At 47.8% G+C, this 24,601-nt stretch overlaps 1 long non-coding RNA gene and 2 pseudogenes across 1 annotated transcript; 2 read left to right on the plus strand and 1 right to left on the minus strand.

Moving 5' to 3' along the window:
- Nucleotides 1-3,729: 3,729 nt before the first annotated feature.
- LOC136461153 (uncharacterized) lies at nt 3,730-6,548 on the plus strand (annotated as a pseudogene).
- Nucleotides 6,549-17,605: 11,057 nt separating this feature from the next.
- LOC136459412 (uncharacterized) lies at nt 17,606-18,107 on the plus strand. Its single transcript, XR_010760189.1, has 3 exons — nt 17,606-17,721; nt 17,801-17,919; nt 18,011-18,107. It is a non-coding gene; the product is annotated as an uncharacterized lncRNA (long non-coding RNA).
- Nucleotides 18,108-21,350: 3,243 nt separating this feature from the next.
- Nucleotides 21,351-22,485, minus strand: LOC136461154 (uncharacterized; annotated as a pseudogene).
- Between the last annotated feature and the right edge of the window lie 2,116 nt (nt 22,486-24,601).

Below are 24,601 nucleotides of genomic sequence, written 5' to 3' on the forward strand. Positions count from 1 at the left end.
ACATATGCAACATTCAACTAATTATAATCTAAGACTGTACTGAAGTTACTGATTAATCAGATTAACAGGTTATGTATAATCACCGGAATACAAAACCTATATTGTTTCTAGTTATAAAACTAATTATAAGCATGTTAACCAATTTATTATTTAGCTATATATGAAAAATCATGTGACATGAAAAACATTGCCCCTAACATATCATTCACGTCAGCACGTACCAAACGCAACTTAAACGGTGCAAAACGAAATTAGAACTTAAATTGCTCTTAATTAAAAAGTTATTGAATAATCCTTAATCAAATTAATATTCAACTTATAAATTTCCAAGATGTGAGATATGTTAATCATCGCTGCAAACACGTATCACACACTGCGATGAAACTCGTGCAATCGAATCGACATCAAAAACCTAAATCGACTTTAATTAATCAGCGATTAATTAATTATAGACACAATTAATATTTTAATAAAATAAATTCATAAACATGTGATATAAAAACTAATAACTCTACTGCATAGATCTCGACGACACGGAACTAACGCAACTGGAACGAACTGAAACGGATTTAAAACGAAGAAACGACGGAGATTAAACAAACCAGTGACAATTCTGTAATTTGCATCATCTTCTTCCTTGCCTTCTTCTTGCTCACGGACGTGGCATGGCAGCCATGGAAATTTGATGCTGCTGCTCACGGAGGGGAGAGAGGGGCCTCGGCCTCGGCCTGCCGGCCAGCCGACGGCGCAGCAGCGGCGCAGGGCGCACACGGCGGTGGCGCGTCAGCCATGCCCTCACGGCGGTCAGCACAGGGCCCGAAGGCCGGCGGCGGAGCAGCTGTACAGGCAGCGGCGGCGCTGCTCCACCCGCGTGGGACGCGCGAAGGGCAGGGCATGGCTCCAAGGCGGCAGCGGGGTCGGCGCTGGGTTCCAGACTGCGGTGGACGGCCAACCGCAGGGGAAGCTTCCTCGGCCGGAGAGAGAGGAAGAAGGTGCCGGCCATGGATGAACTCGCCGGAAAACGACCAGAAAAAGAAAAACGAAGGGAAAATAGTCAAACGGTGATGGATTCAAGAAAAGAAGGACACTACGGTGTAGAGAACGACGAGATCTACCTTGTGGTGGTGACGGTTTTCGCCGGAGACGTCCGAGGTGGCCGGAAAAGCTCGCCGAACCGGAAACCTAGCTGTGGAGAACTTCGGCGTCCGATCTGCGGGGCTACTAGTGGCGGCTCGAAAAATGGGCTGTACTTCTGGAAAGCTCGAGTTGAGAGGAACACCGGCATATATATAGTGTAGGGTTTGGAGGTCGGTGGAAAAACAAGATATTTTATTATTTTCGGATTTAATTAATTCCGGGATTAAGATAATTCCAGAAAAGTTCAGAATTGATTTTTAGCCCACGAAAAATACTCCGATGGCTCCAAAAATTCTAGGAAAATTCTCGAAGACACTTTTGAACATAATGAACCCAAATAAAGTTTTTAGAACTCACGAAATTATTGTTGCAAAGATCAAGGAAAAATATTAAGTCCAAGGAAAAAGGAATTTAATTCCGGAAAAGGTCGAAAAATTTTCCGGAGAGAAAGAAACATCGCTCTATCATATTTCAAAACCATTTGCACTCATAAGCACCAAATGCAACCAGCATGAATGCACAATCCCGCATGTTGCTACTCCTATGATGAATTTTAATTTAAAAAATATTACTTTTCCTATATTTCATGAGCACAAAAATCGATAACCATTATTTTAACTCTATTTTTAAAAGTGCAAAATTTTAGGGTGTTACACGTTTCCATTGCAAATATAGAAAGGTTTCTGCGCCAGAATGCGGGGCACAGAAATCAGAGCTCTCTTTCACCGTCCTTGAATCTTTTTTTTACAAGGTATCTGAACATGCTGTCTATAATATTAACAAGTCAGGTTTACGTGTGTCTACTAAATTCCATTTCCAAGTATTACCTTCTGTCTTTCAATATGGGCCAACAATAAGCTGTTCACATTTTTACTGCTTTTCCTATTATCTGTATAATAGAAATTACATTTTCTTTGGTACCATGTTTAGGTTGTCATGAGCTCTTTGTCATATATATTGAACTCAGCATGTGGGATAAATTCCTGGCTTATGTCTGAGCTTAGCTAATTGATTTAGAAGTCCTGACAGGGATTCTGAAGCCAAGAAACTGGGAGGGCAAATGTTCTTACGTGGTTTAGTTGTGTTATCAAATTTCTTCAGTCTACTTCCCTTGGTTCTAATTCAATGAAGCCAACTTGTATAAAAGTCTAAACTATGTAAAGCCGTCTGCATTGTCTTACTGTGGGCAAATGAGCTAATTTCTTGACTCACAGAACCGCTTCCTTTTTTTGTAGCCCAAGGTATTTTCAGTATAAGTGTGTTTTAGATGATAAAAAAGGCTCAACATGGTTAATTCAAGAACACAGTGTAGTGTACTAGTGTTTATTTCTTTTGTTCCTTGACCTGAGAAAGCAATGTTAACGTATCTTGTATTGCCTATAGCTTTTTAACATCCGGAACCTTTCAAACAAAGTGATATCCACTTACATGGGCCGGTTTGAGAAAATCCAGGACAATACAAGTTGGATGGCCAAATCATACAGTTTGTTTGTAAGTATTTCCTTCATATGGTGCAGTGGGTGTGTTATGGGTGTATGGCAAGAGGCAGCATTTGATATCCCAAGGGTTAGTTAGACGGCATGCATGCTTATCCTCTAGATTAGATTACTAGGATCTGATTGGTTGCTTGCATTAGTCTTTGCCTGCATTAGATCTTTTGCAGCAATCATGGCGTCAAGTTTAGGTTTTCAGAACCATGAGCGCAATATACGAAGATGAGTCGTCTCTCTCCTCCCGACACGGGCGACCCGGGCGACGCAGCGGGCGAAGGGGAGAGCGGCTCGGGAGCAAGCACGAGTGCACCAGGGGCGCGAGGCGGAGTAGGTGAGCGAGTCGGAGCTACAGTGGCGGGAGCAGGCACGCTGCTTGGTGCTCCACGGCCTGTGGACACGGTTCACAGCGCGACTCCTTCGCAATCGCTGAGCTCTGGGCCATGGCGGCACCCTTATATTGACGCGAATCCGCAGTGTGTGGGAGCCTCTGTTCTCCCTGGTTCTTCCCCAGTCCATTCCCCTTCCTCTTCCTTGTAGGGAGGCGGAAACCCTAGCGGTTCCTGTAGAACCACGGCGGGTGAGCAGGCTGGGGCGAGGATTCGTCTTCCTCACGAAGTACGCGACCATCCGGATGCTGATCTAAGCTCTAGGCTTGCTCATATTTGGAGTCATAGTAGTGAGATTGGGGTTTGTGGGGTGATTTCGGTGAAGAATTTGTTGTCGATTGAGAACCCAAATCCATCTCCCCTGTGTGGAGCTACTCGTGTTGGTACTTGTTAGGCAATAGAATATGCCGCAGCCTTTTACCATATGCTGCGGCATCTGTGGATATCATAGCTACAATTAGCATATGTAAATCAGGGATTAGTTGCTATAATTAGCAGATGTAAATCAGGGAAATTACCCCTGCCTTGTAAAGCAAGGCCAGCCGGCCCTATAATAGAAGGCGCCCCCCCCCCCCTCACATTGAGGTGTGGCCAATTGCCCCCAAACTCTATTATTCTACATGGTATCAGAGAACCGGGTCCTGATCTGATTCCCCAGCCTCTCTCCACCTTCCGCCCCTCCCTCCTGCGCCGCCTCCCCTCCTCCTCTTCCCATGGGAACTGCCTCAGACCTCACCTCTGCCTCTAGCGGCGCCCTAGGGGCTGCTTCTGCCCCGATCATATGCCCCTTCGCCACTACCAATGTCAAGCTGCACGTCCCCATGGTCCTCGAGTTGAAGCCCTCCAACTTCACCAAATGGTCAACGGCTTTCCCCGCCATGTGCGGGAAGTTTGGCCTGCTGAGCCACCTCGACACCGCCTCCCCCGCGCGCCCCACCAACGAAGCCTGGCAGCAGGCTGACTTCTGCGTCCGCGGATGGATGTACAGCACCGCCTCCGATTCCGTCCTCAACCTCGCCATGACCGACGATCAGCAGACGGCATGCGCGCTGTGGAAGGCCCTCGACGACGTGTTCCAGGCGAACAAAGCGCCTCATGCCATCTTCCTCAATCACGAGTTCCACTCGATGATTCAAGGGGATTCCTCCATCGACGACTACTGCGTCCGCATGAAGGCGAAGGCCGACGAACCGCGCGACGTTGGCCAGACCATCCTCGAGGGCAACCTCGTCCTCAACCTTCTACGCGGCGTCAACGAGGTCTACTCTACGGTCGCCAACAACATCACCGGGCAACAGTCCCTCACCTTCTCCTCCGCTCGCCATTAGCTTCTCCTCAAGGAACTATGGCTGTAGAATGACGAGAAGGTCCGTGCTGCCTCGACGCTCTTCACTACTGCCTCCTTCCCTGCTGGCGGCCACCAGCAACAGCAGCAGCAGGACAACCGGCGCCCCAACAACAAGAAGGGCAGCCCACAGCCCTCCAACTCTGGCGGCCACAACTCCAATAGGCGCCCACCCTAGGGTTTCAACCCTTGGACCGGCGAACGCGTGGCTCTTGGTGAGCGGGTCACCCCTCCTGGACAACGCCGCCACTTCGGCGGGTCTGGTGGCCACAACGCCCAGTCTGGGTGCCAGCAGGGCCTCCTCGGGCCTGCTCCCCAGGCACACACAGCCTTCGCTCCTATGGCCTCCTCCGGTAGATCCAGCAGCTCCACCTGGGATGCAGCCGGTCTCATCGCCGCCCTACAGACCATGACCATGCAGGGCAACTCTCCCTGGGTCGTCGACTCCGGCGCCTCAACCCATATGACGTCCTTGGATGGTATGCTTACCCACCGCCTACCCCCTTCCATCTCCTCAATAACAGTAGGTAATGGCCCTACCATTCCAGTCACGTCTAGAGGTCACTCCGTCCTATCCACTCCCGCATCTAATTTTCATCTTAATAATATCCTTGTCGCACCTTCTATAGTTCGTAACCTGCTCTCTGTTCGTCAATTCACTCGCGACAATAGTTGTTCCTTTGAATTTGACGCTCATGGTTTTTCTATCAAGGATCTCCGAATGGGACGCATGATTATCCGCTGTAACAGCAACGGGGACCTTTACACCATGCCCGCATCCACGCCTGTCGCCCTCTTGGCTGCTCCGTCAACCCTATGGCATCAACGTCTCGGCCATCCAGCCCCTGCTGCTTTAGCGCATCTTAATAAAATTCATGTTGTTGCTTGTAATACAGTAGATCGCTCCCTCTGCCATTCATGTCAGTTAGGCAAGCACACACGTCTACCTTTTAGTTCGTCGCATTCTACAACTCATGCGCCCTTTGAACTTGTTCATTGTGATGTATGGATGTCACCTATCAACAGTCTGTCCGGTTTTCCTACTATTTAGTGTGTCTGGATGATTATAGTCATTTTTGTTGGGTTTTTCCTCTCCGCAAAAAGTCCGATGTTCACCAACATGTAGTTCAGCTCGCTGCCCTCGCCCAAACTCAGTTCAGCCTACCCATCAAATGTGTTCAGGCTGATAATGGCACTGAATTCCTTAACACCACCACCACCCACTTCCTTGCTGCTCGCGGCACCCACCTCCGCCTCTCCTGTCCCTACACATCCCCCCAAAACGGCAAGGCCGAACGAATAATCCGCACCCTTAATAATTCCGTTCGCACCATGCTCCTCCATGCCTCCCTGCCACCCACATACTGGGCTGAGGCCCTCCTGACAGCCTGCTACCTGCTTAACCGACGTCCATCCTCCATCTAGCATGAAGTTCCCTTCACTCGCCTGCATAAACAGCCACCCACCTACAACCATCTACGTGTCTTTGGGTGCCTCTGCTACCCAAATCTGCAGGCCACCTCCAAACACAAGCTCGCACCTCGCTCCGCGGCATGCATCTTTCTTGGATATCCACCTTCTCACAAAGGGTACCGCTGTCTCGACCTATCGACCCGTCGCATAATCATCTCCCGTCATGTCATCTTCGACGAGTCCACGTTTCCCTTTACAGCCACTCCAAACGCCCCATCCCCCACCTCCCTCGATTTCCTCTTAGACGATGATATGGTTTCGGTGCCTTGTCCTACTGTTATTGCAGGTGGAACTCCTCCCTCGACGCCCGTGGTCGCTCCATCCTTCTCGGATGACGAGCAGCCGCACACCGACGATGCACCCACACCACCAGCAATCGGATCAGCTTCTCCGGCACCAGGCGGGCGCCCTCCTGTGGTTCCCTTTCCACAGGTCTACGTCCGACGCCCTCACACGGCGTCCGCCCCTGCCTCGTCATCGGCTGCCCCGGTGCCTCCAGGTGCACCGGCGCCAACGGCTACACCCCCAACAGCGCCTCCTGCACCACCACCGCCACCTCCACCGTGGGTCACTCGCACCATGACTGGTGTCATCCCTCGCGTCAGCTATGAAGGGCTAACGGCCACATCATCCTCGACCTTGCCTCTCCCGACAAACTATCGCAGCGCGTTGGCCGATGCCAACTGGCGCGCAGCGATGACGGATGAGTACTAGGCTCTTGTCGACAACAAAACCTAGCGGCTCGTCCCGCGTCCCCCTGGCGCCAACATCGTGATGGGGAAATGGCTCTTCCGACACAAGTTCCATGCCGATGGATCTCTTGCCCGCCACAAGGCTCGCTGGGTGGTCCACGACTTCTCTCAGCGCGAGGGCATCGACTATGACGAGACCTTCAGCCCGGTGGTCAAACCGGCCACCATCCGGACCGTCCTTAGCATCGCCGCATCTCGCGCCTGGCTGATCCACCAGTTGGACGTGAAGAATGCTTTCCTCCATGGCCATCTCGAGGAGACTGTCTACTGCCAGCAGCCACCAGGCTTCGTCGACCCTGGCGCCCCCGACAGCGTCTGCCTCCTGCAGAAGTCCTTGTACGGACTAGAGCAGGCTCCGCGGGCCTGGCACCAGTGCTTCTCCACCTTCGTCCGACAGCTTGGCTTCGTCGCCTCCGCCTCCGACACGTCCCTCTTTATTCTACAAGAGGGGACGCATCTCGCCTACCTGCTGTTGTACGTCGACGACATCGTCCTCACCACCTCATCCACGGCTCTCCTTCAGCGCATCATGGCCCAGCTGAGCTCTGAGTTCGCCATGATGGATCTTGGCCAGCTCCATCACTTCCTCGGCATCACCGTCACGCGCTCCTCCGACGGCCTCTTCCTGTCTTAGCACCAGTACGCCGTCGATCTCCTCCAGCGTGCGGGCATGGCTGAGTGTCATCCTACGGCGACACCTGTTGACACTCACGCCAAGCTCTCCGCACATAACGGGGAACTCCTGTCAGAGAAGGACGCCTCCGAGTATAGGAGCCTAGCTGGGGCGCTCCAATACTACACTCTGACTCGTCCTGAGCTGGCTTATGCTGTCCAGCAGGTGTGTCTCTTCATGCACGCCCCCCGAGAGCCTCACCTTGCGCTGATCAAACGCATACTGCGCTATGTGAAGGGCAACCTCTCCTCGGGTCTACATATCGGCGCCGGGCCTGTTGACAAGCTGACGGCTTACTCCGACGCCGACTGGGCAGGCTGTCCTGACTCCCGACGCTCCACCTCCGGCTACTGTGTATACCTCGGTGACACTCTGGTCTCCTGGTCCTCCAAACGCCAGACCACGGTGTCACGTTCCAGCGCCGAGGCGGAGTATCGTGCTGTGGCCCATGTGGTGGCCGAATGCTGTTGGCTCCGACAGCTACTCCAGGAACTCCACCTACAGCTACCCTCTGCCACCGTTGTCTTCTGTGACAACGTCAGCGCCATCTACATGACGGCCAATCTCGTCCACCACAAGAGAACGAAGCACATCGAGATCGACATCCACTTCGTCCGCGAGAAGGTGGCCCTTGGTGAGATTCGGGTACTCCATGTGCCCTCCTCTCATCAGTTCGCCGACATCATGACTAAAGGGCTTCCGACGGCATTGTTTCTAGACTTTAGATCCAGTCTTTGCGTCCGGGAGCCTCCCGCTGCGACTGCGGGCGGGTGTTAGGCAATAGAATATGCCGCAGCCTTTTACCATATGCTGCGGCATCTGTGGATATCATAGCTACAATTAGCAGATGTAAATCAGAGATTAGTTACTATAATTAGCAGATGTAAATCAGGGAAATTACCCCTACCTTGTAAAGCAAGGCCAGCCGGCCCTATAATAGAAGGTGCCCCCCCCCCTCACATTGAGGTGTGGCCAATTGCCCCCAAACTCTATTATTCTACAGTACAACTGGTCGACTTTGGGTGGTGATACCAGGTCGTTCTCACAGGTTCTCCAGGCTCCTCCGCAGCCTTGGAAAACCATGGATCAGCGTCAGCCTTATCCTGGGCGCTTCAACATGGGCTACAATTGCGGTGGTTTCCGTGGGGTAGGGGTTGGGTGCCCCATGGAGGAGGTAGAGGTGGTGGTAGATTCCAATCTAGTGGGAGATTTGGAAACTGGAACAGGGAACAGGGGGATCATGGCCGACAAGATCCTCATCAGAGTAAGCTGGAGGAGCGGAAGGAAGAGTCACAGCCAAGCCAGAAGAATGAATCTGCTGAGGTTGAAACTTCTGTGAACAACAATACTGAGATTATTGTGACTGATGATCAGGCTGTTCAAGGAGGGGAGAATGAGACAAAAGATGCTCCTAGAGAGCGGGGAGAGAAGCAGCAATTCTGTCCTAGATGTGGCAAGGTTGGGCACTTCGCTAATGAATGCTCTAACCCTATCATTTGCTCTAGATGTAACAAAGAAGGGCATGTTGCAAGAGTGTGTATGGCTAAAATGCCTTGGGAGTATATCTCTCCGTTCTGTGGTTTATCTGCTTATGGGCAAGGCTTTCATGTAATTGAAAGTGCTAAGACAGAGGAGGGCATTAAGGATATGTCTACCACTGCTCTGGTGACTATCACTTCTGGCCAAGCAACTGCTAGAGACATTGAGAATGAGTTTAGGCTGAAGGCTAGGCCTAATTCTACCTGGAGGTGGTTTGCTAAGAGGGTTAGTGAGGGCAAGTATCAGATGAGGTTTCCCAATGCTCAAACTATTGATGACATAGCTCACTTCACTGAACTAAGGATGAGGTCTATGCCTAATGTGGTAGTCAAGGTAGAAAAGTGGAACCCTTCTACTGGCTCTAAAGGAGCCCTTGATGTAGCTTGGTTCAGAATCACCAACATTCCATATGAAAAGCGATCATACTCCAATGTCTGCATGGTAGCCTCTAAGGTGGGCCTACCCTTGGAAGTTGATAAAGAAAATCTTCACAAGAATGATTATGTGAGAGTGAAAATTGGTTGCAGAGATGTTACTAAGGTGCCTGCATCTGTGGATGGTCTGCTGGACTTTCACTTTTATGACTATTTTTTTCAGAGAGAGGTGCATCAAGATGGTTATACTGATTCCTCTGGAACCAAGTGGATTAGACATGAAAAGGACAAGCCAAAGGATGATTTTCCATCACCTAAAAAGCAAAAAATGGATCCCCCCCAAGAATGTGAGTCAAAGCTCTGGAGCTGGTACAAGTAAAACTGTCAATGTGGGTAAAGGGAAGCAGGTTTCAGGAGAGGGCTATTATCAGAATGAAACCAAACAAATGGCTGGAAATGATGAGGACAGTGAGGATGAAGGGCTCAAGATTGGGGATCTGATTGAACCTGGATCTGACCAATTGAGGTTTGGAAACTTTGACCATATGGAGGTTAAGATGTTGACTTCCATCAACTTTGATGATACATCAAGGACAGTGATAAATGAATATGGTTCCAATATGGAGAAGTTCAAGTCTGATCCTCTAACCACAATTGAGGCTAAAAATGCTCTGTATGGTAGTAACAGAAATGATATCTTTCAGCTTGATAACTACATGATTAAGTCTGGACCCAGTAAATGCCTTTCTACTATCATAGAAGACAAGAAAGCAAGTTTTGACAAGGAGATTGCTCTCTCTGTGAGCCCAGTTAAGGGAAGTCAAGGTGGACCTGAAATTGAGCTATCTAGCCAAGAAGAAAACATGATCAAGGAAAGTCAGGATATAGACTGGGAACTCATACAAAAAGAAGATGATCATGTCTCAGAGACAACTGAAATGGAGGTGGATGAGAACAAATCTGCTGATAAAGAGGTGAATGGTAACAGTACAGCTGATACTGATGGGAAAAAGGAGTTAGTTGAAGACACTGCTGATCCTGCAACAATTGAAGGCACGGTAGCAGATGATGTGGGTGGCTCTGGGGGAAGCTCTTCTGTTTGGGACCGTCAGGTTGTTGCTTCACAATCTGCTGATGAAGATACTCAAGGAGAGAAGTATGATGACTGGCCTGCCTGGAAGGAGGTCAGGCAAAGCAAGAGGCTTAGGGATAATGGGACTGCAAGTATGATGGCTGGAACCCAGAAGATGAACAAGATGTCTACTGGCTTGGATACTGAAGGTATGGATACTGAAAACCAGAACTCATTTGCTGTTCTCTCTAACATTCATATTGTGTCTTTAGCCTCTAAAATGGGGGTTAATTCTCAATCTCTCTCTTTTGACAAAATTGATGTGCTTAAGGATCTAGAAAATGCTAGGATGAAACTTAATGAACACTCTGCTGCTATAAATGATTCTGGGAATAATTTGGAAGAGGAAACTTTTCCTTTGGAGGATCAAAATATTCTTGAGTGGGGTACTGATGAATCTGAGGAGGAGCCACTTAAGTTGACTGCAAGCATAAGAAAAAGCAGATCATCCAAAAAGTATAAGAGAAAAGCAAAAAAATTGCAAGAACCAACCTCTTGATGGTTCTGTGAAAAAAAAGAGAGTTGAATCTATGGCTAGCCCTAGGTTCAATCTCAGGGACAGGAGAACTATTATAAAATGATAGGTATCATATGGAATTGCAGGGGGGTGGCTAAGAAGGGTCTTAGCTCTTACATTAGAGAGTTGATTTGGGATAATAAAGCTGATTTTGTTGGTATTCAAGAAACTACGAAGAAATCTTACTCTTGAGAATTTTTTCAGGAAACTTGACTATAACAAGGAATTCAGTTGGCATTGGACTCCCTCAAATGGCAAATCTGGAGGTATGTTAAGTGGAATTAGGAATGACAGATTTGATGTTGAAACTTTTGATAGTGGTGAGTTTATGATAATTGCTAATGTGTTTGATAAAAATATTAAGAAATACTGGTCTTTGGTGAATGTTTATGGCCCTGCCCAGGATGAGTTTAAGGAAAGCTTCCTGTCTGAACTTTCCAACTTCTGCTTTAAAGCTAAACACCCTATTCTTATGGGTGGGGACTTCAATATTATGAGATTTAGCTCTGAGAAAAATAAGAAGTTTAGTGAGAATAATTTCTCGTTTAACCTCATTATTAACTCATATGAGCTTAGAGAGCTCACCCTTTCTGGGGGAAAATTTACATGGAGCAATAATAGAAAAAATCCAACGCTGGAAAAATTGGATAGAGTACTAATGTCTAGTTCTTGGGAAATGGAATTTCCCCTTTGTAACCTGAGAAAAATCCCTAGATATATGTCTGATCACAATCCTCTGATTGTTAGGACTGATCTGGAGCAGAAAGTGGGGGCAAAACCTTTTTGTTTTGAAAACTCCTGGCTTCTGCATGCTGATTTCTGCCCAAAAATTCAAGAAATCTGGAACAAAAGAGTTATAACAAAATCAGCCATTGATGCCTGGTGCATTAAGATGAACAGAGTTAAAAAGTTTCTTAAAGGCTGGGGACTAAGCCTTAAAGGGCATACTAGAAAATATAAACAAATCTTGAGAGAAGAACTGGAAATCCTGGAAAAAGAGGAAGAGGATGAATGTCTGCCTGCTGATAAGCTTAGTAGAAAAACTTTTATTCAAACTGAAATGCTTAGATTGGCAGAGGAAGAGAGTTATTGACATAAAAGGTCTAATAGTATGTTGCTTCTTAAAGGAGATAATAATACTGCTTTTTTCCATAGAATGGCTAATGGGAAGAAAAGGAAGAATACTATCTTCTCTCTAAGTCATAATGAGCAAATTATTGAGGGTGATGCTGCCCTAGTGGAGCATGCCACTCACTTCTATAAAGACTTCTTTGGTCCTTCTTCATCTTCTGGTTTGCATATGGATCAGGAGTGTTGGGAGGTGGATGAGCAAGAAAATGCTGAGTTGGAGAAACCTTTTACTGAGGTGGAGATTAAGGAGGCTGTATTTTCTATGGAGAAAAATACTGCTCCTGGGCCAGATCATTTCCCAATTGAGTTCTACCAGCACTGCTGGGAGTTCATGAAAGAGGATCTGTTACTTCTCTTTCAGGATTTTTACAATCTGAAGCTGGATATTGGGAGATTCAATTATGGTACTATTACACTTTTGCCCAAAGTTAAAGATGCTAACAATATTAAGCAATATAGGCCTATATGCCTGCTGAACGTTATATATAAAATCTTTACTAAAGCATTAATGCTTAGGCTTGATAAGGTGATGGGAAGAATCATTAATAAATGCTAGTCCGGCTTCTTAAAAAACAGAAATATTATGGATGGTATTATGGCTTTGCACGAAATTCTGCATGATACTAGAATCAAGAAGAAAGATGGGTTGGTGCTGAAGCTAGATTTTAAAAAGGCTTACGATAAGTTGAATTGGGACTTCCTTTTTTAATGTCTCAAACAGAGGGGTTTTGGTGATAAATGGTGTGAGTGGATAAAACTAGTTATGGTTTCTGGAACAGTTAGTGTTAAAGTGAATGATACTAATGGGAGTTACTTTAAATCTGGTAGGGGTGTTAGGCAGGGAGATCCTTTGTCTCCTTTCCTCTTTAACATCGCCGCCAATACCCTTGCTAAAATGATTTCTCTTGCGCAAAGAAACAAGCTGATTCAAGGCCTTGTGCCCGAGTATATTGAAAATGGCGTTGCTATTTTGCAGTACGCGGATGACACAATTCTGTGCGTCCAGGACGACAAGGAGCAGGCTTCTCATTTGAAATTGCTCTTATACTTATATGAGTCCATGTCTGGGTTAAAAATCAATTTCTCAAAGAGTGAAGCGATTATGATAAGTCGGGATGATACTAAAAACCTTGAATTTTCTAACATGTTTAACTGCGCTATTGGGAAGTGGCCTATCAAATATCTTGGAGTCCCTGTGGCTGGCTCCAGGCTTCATGTGGCTGACTGGATCCCAATCACTGAGAAATTCCTCAGAAGATTGGATGGTTGGAAAGGTAGTGCTTTAACTCTTGGGGGTAGGCTGGTGTTGATTAACTCCTGTCTGAGTAATCTCCCAGTCTATGCTATGTCCATGTATTGGCTACCTGTGACTACTTTAGACAAAATGGATACTGTCAGAAAAAGATTTTTCTGGCAAGGGGGGGAATTTGAGAAAGAAATATCATTTGGTGAAATGGGTTAATATTACTAAGCCAAAAGATAAAGGAGGGTTAGGTATCAAGGATTTAAGGACAATGAATATCAGCCTGCTTTGCAAGTGGTGGTGGAAGGCTGAGAATGGTACAGGTATTTGGCAGGAGATTGTGAGTAAAAAATACCTGAAAAAAGGAGGCATTGTGTTTCTGAAGAAAAGTAACAAGAATTCCCCTGTGTGGAATGACTTGCTCAAAGTAAGACACATATATCTTAAGGGGAGATCTATGATTGTGGGTAATGGGAAATCTACAAGTTTCTGGCATGATAGGTGGTGTGGGTTAGTTTCCCTGGCTGAAAAGTTCCCTAGGCTTTATGAGATTAATAAGGAGCAGGAGTGTTCGGTGGAGATTGTTAGAGAATGACCAACCGGTATTCTATTGAAGCCCAAAGGGGCAAATATACAGTATACATATGCAAAGAAGCCCTCCAAGTAGAGGGAAAATAGATATACATCCTATACATCTACCCCCCCCCCCCCTCAAACTCATGATGGATCTACAACACTGAGTTTGGAGAGCAAAAAACTATGTTGTGCCCGTGTCTGTGCCTTGGTGAAGAAATCCGCTAGCTGAACTTCTGAAGGCACATGGTGGAGGGTCACAACCTGATTGTGCACCACGATCTCATGTAGAAAGCATCAACGCCAATGTGTTTGGTGAGTTCATGCTTGACGGGGTCCCGAGCAATGCTGATCGCACCAGTGCTGTCAGAAGAGAGAGGAGTGGGTGCAGTGACAGGCACACCAAGATCCTCAAGGAGCCATCGTAGCCATGTCACCTCCGTAGTCACAGTTGCCATAGCACGCAACTCAGCCTCAGCACTCAAGCGGGAAACAGCAGTCTGCTTCTTGGTTTTCCAGGCAATCAAGGAGGAGCCTAGGAAAACACAATAAGCTGAGAGAGAGTGGCGGTCCGTGTGGTCACTCGCCCAGGTCACATCAGAGTATGCCTGAAGCTGAAGAGAACTAGAGCGAGAAAAGAAAAGGCGGCGAGAGATAGTTCCACGAAGATATCGTAGAACACGAAGGAGATGAGCATAGTGGATCTGGGTAGGAGCCGAGACAAACTGACTCAAGATCATAGTTATTGTGGCGTCGCCATATCGCCGTGGCGGTTTTGTGGCTCTCGCCACGGCGACGCCACGGCTTCGGCGTGTATGGCGTCCGCCATAGCACCGTGGCGTCCCCGTGGCGCCAATATGGCGTCCTATGGCGCCGTAGTGCGCTGTGGCGGGCGCCATACACGCCGAGTCTAGGCATGGGCGGAGCCAGTGGGCTGCACGGGTATGGCGAGGCATACCTAGGCCCAGCCCAACAAGAGGTATTACGTAAAAAAAATCTCTCTTCCTCTCCCGCAGACCGCACCCGCTCCAGCACTCCCCTAGCCATGAGCGCTCGTCCCCGGTCGCTGGCGGCGGCGCCCTGCCCTTTCCCCCGGCACGCCTCGTCCCTGGTGGCCGGCCTCAGCTAGCAGGGCCCCGCCCCGGGCTCCCGCCTCCAGGACGGCCCCGACGCCTCAGCGGCCAGCGCGGCAGCGCCTTCTAGTGAGAGCTTCTCCCTCCATTCTCTCCTCTTCCTCTCCCCCTCTTCCTCTCGCACCGCCCCCTTTGGTTACTCTGCTCCCACCTCGTGCTCTCGTCCGCGTCCTCCCTACCCCCGCCTCTCGCAGATCTGATCGCTGCGGGGGTGTGCAATCGCATCGTGAATTTGCTGGCCTCGCTAGCTGTTTTTTTTTGTTGGTTGGTTGGTTGATCTGCCGTGCGTGCTTGTTTCACTAACCCAAGCCGATTAGGTCACGCAGATCCTTGGCATGCTTCTCTGAGCGACACAGGGATTTCCGTTCACGATCCACTGTCTCCATCTCCGCGAATCGGTCTCACTTGTGTCCCTCCTACATCGCTAGATTTGGCCGTAGCGGCAGGGTTGAACGGAGAACCAGGGCGTGCACCGTAGAAATGGAACAATCCCATGACCCCCTCCCTTTAGTTTTACATTTTGCTGACTTTGTTGTTGCTGGTTTATGTGCCCCATGCCATGGTCACAGGTTTTGGCATTGCCCCATGCATAGGACAAGATTATTTACGCAACCCCATGGAATTGAGCCCGGGAATTAGGGATGTATTGCATTGGTCGATTACATGTGTATTATGCAACTTGGTTGTAGGATCCATGAACTATGAAGCTTTATAAAATCAGAAATATCTGTATTGTAATTTAAGACTTATTATGCCATTTAGTAGTTGTGTACCGAATTGTAGGGCAATTTTTATGAAACTTTACCGAATTGCTAAATGAATTTTACCGGTTTTGCATATGAAAATTTTGGTTCAGCGTACCCTACGCAAAAATCCTAGTTCCACCACTGGTCTAGGGTATAGCCTCTGTTCTTCAATCTTCAACGCCTCAACACCCTTCTTTTTTTTGGACAGAAGTACAGAACATGGCTACTCAAGGGACTGGAAGCGCGGAGGCCTCGGACGCGGCATCAAATATTGATCCAAAGACTGATCCAAAGTGGAAGTCGGCAAAGTCAAATGATCCTGGGTGGAAATATGGATTTTGGCCAACCATTGGCAATAGAGATGTTGTGCAGTGTTGCTTATGTGATAGAAGAATAACCGGAGGAATTACAAGGCTCAAGGAGCATCTTGTGGGTGGTTATGGAGATGTTCAGAAATATGTCAAAACCACAACAACTATTGCACGAGAGATGCAAGATGCTATGAAGAAGAAGAGACCACTCGTCCTTGATGATGAAGAAGGAGAGCAACAAGGGGAAGATGATGTGATTGTTTTGACAGAGGAGTCCCAAGATGTTGCTAGAAGCATTGTGCATCCTAGTTCAGGGACAGCTGCCAAAAGGAAACAATCCACATTGAAGTTCAGTGCTCCAAAAGAGCCCAGCAAGTCAGTTGGTTCAATGCTTCGGAGAACTCCAACAGAGGTTGTGGAAGAAAGACACTCGAAGGGTCCTTCTCAAATCAGTATTCAAGCTAGCATGAGGACAAAGGAAGAAAGAGAAGCTGTCAACTTAGAGTGGGCCAGGTTCTTTTATGAGTGTGGCATACCATTCAATGTCGTAAATTCTAGGCAGTTTGAGATTGCTATAGAGGCCACTGCACAGTACGGTTCTGGGTATAAGCCTCCTACCTACCATGAGCTTAGGGAGCCATTGCTCCAAAAGGTTGTTAAGGAGACAGATGATTTGAGGAAGAAACATGAGGAAGCATGGAAATAATATGGCTGCACATTGATGTCAGATGGATGGACGGATAGGAGGGGGCATCATTTGATCAACTTTCTAGTCAATAGTCCGGAGGGGACTTTCTTCTTGGAGTCAATTGATGCATCAAGTGAAGTTCATGATCAGGTGATGTTAGCTGATTTGTTAGAGAAGAAAATCATGGACATTGGAGTAGATAAAGTTGTGCAAGTTGTCACTGATAATGGAGCTAACTATAAAGCAGCGGGCAAGCTTCTCATGGAGAGGTTTCCTACACTTTATTGGACTCCTTGTGCTTCACATTGCTTAGACCTTATGTTGGAAGACATAGGAAAGTTGAAGGAATTTAAGAAGCCTATCTCATGTGCCCGGCATGTCACTACTTTCATCTATAGACATGGAAGACTTCTTAGTGCAATGAGGGAGAAGACAAATGGGAGGGATCTTGTGAGACCCACAGCCACTCGGTTTGCTACCACATTCCTCACCTTGCAGAGTTTGTACAAGCACAAAGATGCATTAAGATTTCTGTTTACCACCGAGGATTGGACTGGTTGCAAACTAGCAAAGACATAGGCCGGGAAAAAAGTGTATGATATTGTGCTTTCTAGGGAGTTTTGGAACTCCGTTGAGGATTACCTTAGAGCTTCTCTACCACTTATCATTGTGTTGAGGGTGGTTGATGGTGATGAGAGGCCTGCCATGCCAGAGGTTGCTGCTCTCATGAATCATGCAAAAGAGAAGATCAAGGCTAGCTTCTCTACTGAAAACAAGAGAAGCTTGCTCAACAAGATCATACAGATTATTGAGAGCCGTTGGGATAGGCAAATGGATACCCCACTCTATGGCACTGCCCTCTTTTTGAACCCAGGAAAATTCTATACCATCCAAAAGGAGAATGATGAATATGTTGGTCATCTAAGGGGTTGTTTCAATGATGTGCTTGCATGAATGGTGGAAGATGAGAGCATTCGAAACAAAATTGATCAACAATCCATGCTCTATGAAGATCAACGTGGAGATATCTTCAAGAATTGTATGGCCCTCCAAACCATGAAGTCAAAGAACCCTCGTAAGTGATTTAAAAATTTAATTATTGCATGTTATTTAAGGCTTAAATCCTAATATATGAATGTGTATTGTTAATTTAGTTGATTGGTGGCGTACGTATGGTGGCCGATCCATTGACCTACAAAGATTTGCAAAGCGTATTGTTAGTCTTTGTGCTTCATCATCCGGTTGTGAGCGTAATTGGAGCACTTTTGAATTTGTAAGTAAAGTACTCAAGTTCCATAATTCAATTGAATGAAACCAGTTGAAGCATATTTTATTAACTTTGCTTGCTTTATGATCAATTGTAGATTCATACTAAGAAGAGAAACCGGCTGGAGCATAAAAGATTGAATGATTTGGTTTATGTTTCCTATAATCGGAAAATGACTAGTAGGTTCCGAAAGCGTCGTGAGGAAGCGGGTAAAAGCTATGACCCTTTGGTTATAGAAGATTTTGATTGGAACAATGAATGGGTAGACCCAATGGCCCAACCTGAAGGTGCTCGTGGTTCGGACCTCACATGGGAACAAGTTGATGAAGCCATTGGTGCATCACGTGAGCTTCAAGGTCGTAATCTTCCTAGGACCTACGCTCATCGTGCAAGGCATATATCAAGAGTGGTTGAAGAAGATGAGGAAGAGGGAGAGGAAGAAGAGATCATTTTGGATGATGATGATATAGATGATTTTGGTGAACAACCAATGGATGCTACTGAAGATGGTGGAGAGAACGTGGATGCTTCTAACAATCTCAATGAGTTTGCATTGGACGACTTTTGAGAGATGAGAGATTTGGAAGTTTGAGAGATGAGAGAGTTCTATGTCTTTTGTGCTACATTTACATTGCTATTTTGATTTGCTAATATTGTAGACTATACCTTTTAAGCTACATTTGCATTACCATATGTCAATATAATTTCCTAATATCCTAGACTATAATGTATGTATTCGCCACGCCGATGTGTGTATGGCGTCGCCACGCCACGCACCATAGACGCTGTAAAGGTGTGAAGGTGGTGGGTCACCGCGCCTCGCCACGCCGTCGTAAAAACTATGCTCAAGATATGGACAGGGTGAGTAATGTCAGGACAGGTGATCCCAAGGTAAACAAGGCTCCCAACAAGCTGACAATAGCGAGTGGGATCAGCAAGTGGTGCACCGTCAGTGGGTCTTAGGTGAACACCAAGCTCCATAGGAGTATCAACAGTGCGGTGATCAGTGAGAGCAGCACGAGAAATGAGGTCCTGAGTGTACTTCTCCTGAGAGAGGAAAATACCATCAGAGGTGGAGGTGACCTCAAGACCAAGGAAGTAACGAAGAGGACCCAAATTAGACATCAAAAATTTCTCACTGAGATGCTGCTTCACAAATGTAATGTGCTGAGAATCGTCACCCGTTACGATCATGTCATTGACATAGAGAAGAAGAAGGGTGCGACCACGAGGAGAAGTGTGGACAAAAAGAGCAGGATCGTGGTCACTAGGCTTGAAGCCAGCATCGATGACAATAGAGGAAAAACACTCAAACCAAGCCCGAGGAGCTTGCTTAAGGCCATAGAGGGAACGATGCAGCCGACAAACAAGACCATCAGGCATAGAATATCCTGGGGGTGGCTGCATATAGACTTCCTCTCGGAGCTCACCATTGAGGAAGGCGTTCTTGATGTCCAACTGAGAGATCGACCACTGACGAACGGTTGCAACAGCAAGAAGAGTTCGAACAGTAGTCATGTGAGCAACAGGAGCAAAAGTCTCCTCAAAATCAATACTGTACTCCTGTTGGAAACCCCGCGCCACAAAACGAGCCTTGTAGCGCTCAAGAGAGCCATCAGAGCGAGTCTTGACCTTGTACACCCACTTGCAGGTGATGGGAGTGACATTAGAAGGCAAAGGGACAAGATCCCAAGTACTAGTACACTCTAGGGCAGCAATCTCCTCAGCCATAGCATGCTGCCACTCATGATGAGCGGCAGCCTCCCGATAGGTCGTGGGCTCAGCCAAAACAGTAGCAGTGAAACCAAGGCGATCGGGAGGCCAAAGGGTGCTATGGTCACGAAGAGCATAACGGGGCGGAGTCTCGGGAGGAGGTCCAAGGATGGATGGGGAAGAGTCAAGTGGCGGTGCCGGTCGTGGACGACGAGTGTAGAAGTGAGTGACCTTACGGGAAGGACACACCGGGGATGGGGCCAGAGAGACCGATGGTGGAGAGGTAGGAGGAGATGGTGAAGGTGGAGGAGGTGGGGAAGGTGAAGAAGAAGGATGAGGAGAGAGAGGTGGGGAAGTAGGAGAAGGTGGCGAAGAGGATGGAGACGGCAACGGAAGATACCATTCAGGTAAAGTAAGGAACGAGAGGTCCTCAGCAGTACTAGAAGGACCAGAGGAGGGACGAGGATAATACGACCGAGACTCATCGAAGGTGACATCCCGAGAAATCCTCATCCGACAAGCAACAGGATCATAGCAGCGATAACCCTTATGTTCGGTACTGTACCCAATGAAAACACACTCAACAGACTGAGCAGTGACTTTGGTGCGCTCACGAGGCGGAAGAAGGACGTAACAGACACACCCAAAGCAACGAAGATGGCTATAGGAAGGAGGGTTGCTGAAAAACCGCTCATAGGGAGTGCAGCCCTGGAAAACAGTAGAAGGTTGGCGGTTTATAAGAAAAATAGCCGTAGAAACCGCCTCAGCCCAGAAATGAGGAGCAAGCACAGAAGAGATCAAGAGAGCACGAGCAGTCTCAAGAATGTGACGATGCTTTTGCTTAGCAACACCATTTTGAGCATGAGCACAAGGACATGAAAACTGGGCAAGGGTACCCTGCTCAGCAAGATAGGAGCGATGAGCAGTAGAGATATACTCACCAGCAGAGTCCGCATGAAAAACACGAATGGAAGAGCTATACTGAGTGCGGATCATGGTGGCAAATTGCTGGTAAATAGAAAGGAATTGACCACGAGAAGACATCAGATAAATCCATGTAAATCGCGAATAGTCATCAATGAATAGAACATAATATGATTGACCCCCTTTTGAAACAAAAGGTGCATGACCCCATACATCAGAGTGAACAAGATCAAAAGGTCTCTGAGACTTGGACTCACTAGATGTATAAGGGAGTTGCAACTGTTTGCTAAGTTTACAACCCATACAATGGAGAGCAGTGTCACCAGAAACAGGACCTAAAACACCGCTACCAACAAGAGTGGATAATCTAGAACCAGAGAGGTGGCCAAGACGGCGATGCCACTGTGCAAAAGTAGGAGAAGACGAAGTGACAGACGTAGAGGCTGGAGAACTGGATGATGAAGGAGCCAAGACAGGTGAAGGAAGACACAACCAATCAAGCTCCCATAGGCGCTGTGAGTCCCGACGCCTAGGCCCAGTTCCCACCAAAAGGCCCGTACGGAGGTCCTAAACACAACAAGAATCAGACTCAAGGATTATGCGATAGCCATGATCAATGATTTGACCCGCAGACAACAATTGCATGGTGAGTTTTGGAACATGCAAAATAGTAGGAACATCAAAAGAAAATGTCAAAAGAACACCTCTCCCAGCAACAGGAAGTGAAGTGCCATTTGTGGTGTGAACAAATATAGGAGGATCGAGGGAAGACACAGAGGACAAGTGTGTTGAATGGGGTGTCATATGAAAAGAGGCACCAGAGTCAAGGAACCACGGGGATGATGTACCTGACGAAGGAGAAGGAGCGGAACTAGAAGCCTGAGCAGTAGTCCTAGAAGCAGAGGCTTGAACTGCAGCAGTAAGGCGACGAAACAGGGCAAGAACCTCCTATTCTGCTGCAGACATGGAACGAGTGCCCTGAGAGGGGCCCTGAGAGGAGCGCCTACCACGACGTCCTGGTCGGTCACGCTGCTTCTTGCGACAATCCTTCTCCTCATGACCATAGAGCTTGTAGTAGCCACACTGAACACCAGAGGGTACCCCCGCCACCACAAGAGAGGGCTGAGACGGAGGCAGGGAGGCCTATGGAGGTGTGGCTGCCAGGACGGAGGGCTGTGCTGGAGTGCGACTCACAACCCCAGCTCAAAGACGTGTGTCCTCAGCTCGTAGCTCAGGCATTGCCTCGGATAGCGATGGGCGTGGACGACGAGTCAGTAGCTGTGCCCGAACAGTCTCGAACTTAGGACGAAGTCGAGAGAGGAACTCGTGAAGGCGAAGGGTGTCTCTCTGGTCCTGGTGACGGTCACAACACCGGCAGGTGCCACCACCACAGAACTTAGCGCCCAAATTGTCTAGGCGATGCCAGACATCTGTCATCTGACGGTGGAAGGCCTCGATTGTAGAGTCAAGCTAATGAAGTGACTGAGCCTCCTCAACAACAGCAAGGTACACCGCCTCGTTACGAATCTCATAACTGCGATGGAGGTGATCCCACATGAGGTGTGAGGTGGGGAGACCTCTGAGGGACCGTGCGAAATCGATCTCCATGCTCGCAAGTAAGATAGCCTTGGCAGATTTTTTCTCGCGCAGCCAAGTCTCATAGAGACCAAGATTAGACCGGTAGCTCTCCATCTGAGCCTCAAAGGCATCAAGTAAGGCACTCTTGGCATCATCATCAGCATCTGGCGGATATGTGGGCGGCGTGGGGAGAACAGGACATGGAGGACAGATCCGATCACCCGTAAGGTAGCCCCACAATAGTTGTCCATCCATGTGGACCTCCATGTGAAAAACAAAGTCGCCCCAGTTCGTGCCATTGAAAATGACAGGACACTTAGGGACAGCAGCAGCACCCGGACGACCGGGGGACGCCATGGGAGAAACCAACGAGCTTTTTTTTGGCCTGCAGACTGCGAGCGTCGGAAGTCCCGAGTTCTCAGTCGGAAGTCCCGACGTAAGAGAAGGAGGAGGACCTCTCTCTGTTTTTTTGAATTAAAAGGAAGGAGAAGGAGCTGACTGACCGGCTCGCGACTCACGCGAGGTTAAAAAGGAGCAGAGGACGGCGCAGCGCCAGGAAGGCCGCGCGGGGGGGGGGGGGGGGGGCACGCAGGAGGCTTCGTCCCCGGCGGCTTGGGCGCGGGCCAGGAAGTGGCGCTCGGCCTCCATCCAGGCGGCGCGGTGGCCTGCGAAGATCTCGGCGGCGCGGGCGATGGCGCAGGCGTCCTCGCAGGCGGCACGCGCGGAGGAGCCGGGAGCCTGGGGCCGAAGAAGGGGTTGGAGGCGCACGGCGCTCGCGCCAAAGGGGTTGGCCTCGGGCCGGCCCCCGTGCTCCTCGAAGGCGGTGCGGCCGACGAGCGCATCGAGGCTGCCCCAGTTCTGGCGCAGCGGGCACGGGCACGGCGCGGGCGGCGGACGGGCGGCTGGCGCGGATGGCCGCGGCGGAGCAGCGCAGCAGTGAAGGTGAGTGGAATCGAAAACCTAGCGTCTTGATACCATGTTAGAGAATGACCAACCGGTATTCTATTGAAGCCCAAAGGGGCAAATATACAGTGTACATATGCAAAGAAGCCCTCCAAGTAGAGGAAAAATAGATATACATCCTATACATCTAACAGAGATCATGAAAAATAAAAATTGGCGCCTTACTTTTAGAAGATGGTTATATGAAGACCTTCAAATCCAGTTAAGGCGTTTGCAGGACATTGTTTTTAGATGTGCTACTCATGATTGTAAAGATGAGGCTAGATGGGATTGGGAAAAATCTGGTATTTTCTCTGTGAAATCAGCTTACAAACATTTGTGTAAGAATGATTTTGGCGCCGACTTCAAGAAAATTTGGAAAGCTAAAATTCCCCTTAAGATTAAAATCTTTATGTGGCTTGTTTCCCAAGGTGTTATTTTGACTAAAGACAATTTATGTAAAAGGAAATGGACGGGCAATACATCTTGTGCTTTTTGCCCGAACCAGAAAATGGAAATCACTTATTCTTTGGTTGTCCTACTGCTAAGTACATCTGGAGTTTATTGGCCTTCTCTCTGGGGGCTAACTGTAGACCTTGTAAACTTGGATCAATATTGGGTTTGGATTGACAATGTTTTACCTCAAGGGCCACAGATGCACGCGGTTGGTCTAGCTGCAGTCTGTTGGGCAATTTGGCGCATCAGGAATGCTGTGTGCTTTGATAACAAACGCGTGAAATCTCCTACTGAGATTGTTTGTATGATTTGCTCGTTTCTTACGTATTGGGCAGGTTTGCTGAAGGAAGACTTGGGACAGCAGGTCGCCCAGGGTGCTGAAGCTGTGAAGACGGCGGCGTTACTCTTTCACAAGCAGGAGATGCGGTCGCAGGCTCAAGATGAGAGGCAGCTGATCCATTTTGTTGGTTAAAGGCCTGAAGTTGTGCGTTTGGTAGCTGTTATGACATACAATAATTAGCCCATCATAAAAATTTCACCATAATTGGATCATAGAAGCTGCAGCTGTGAATTATTCTATTTAATTACAGAAAAAAATAGATCTAAAGCTACAACAAAAAAATTTGTACTAAAGAATATCATATTATATGTTCACTATGTAGATCTACTCATGTGGAGTCTAACAAATTTAGATTTTTTTTATTTTATGATTTTTATGTGATTTACTATGATTTTTCAAAGATTCAGCAAAAATAAATAAAAAAGACAAAATAACCGTAGCCAGTCTAAAACCGCTCGGGGGGTTATTTAACCGGCTTTGAAAAGTTTAGGGGTAGAAAATCCAGTTTTATAATTTGGGGATGAAGTAATCCATCCTAAATAGTTGGAAGTTATGTAGACTTTTTTCAATATTGGTAGGGGCTGCGCGAACACGAACACAGACCCCATCTGGCCATAAGTCTTTTTGATCGCTCATTGACCCCGTTTATGTAAGTATGGCTCAAGGCTGCACCCAGCTGTTGTTTTGTAGCCTTTCTAAGTTATCACCAAGATTAGGGAGACAATACGGCACTAA

The sequence above is a fragment of the Miscanthus floridulus genome, chromosome 6, assembly GCF_019320115.1.
Source record: "Miscanthus floridulus cultivar M001 chromosome 6, ASM1932011v1, whole genome shotgun sequence".
Taxonomy (NCBI): Eukaryota; Viridiplantae; Streptophyta; class Magnoliopsida; order Poales; family Poaceae; genus Miscanthus; species Miscanthus floridulus.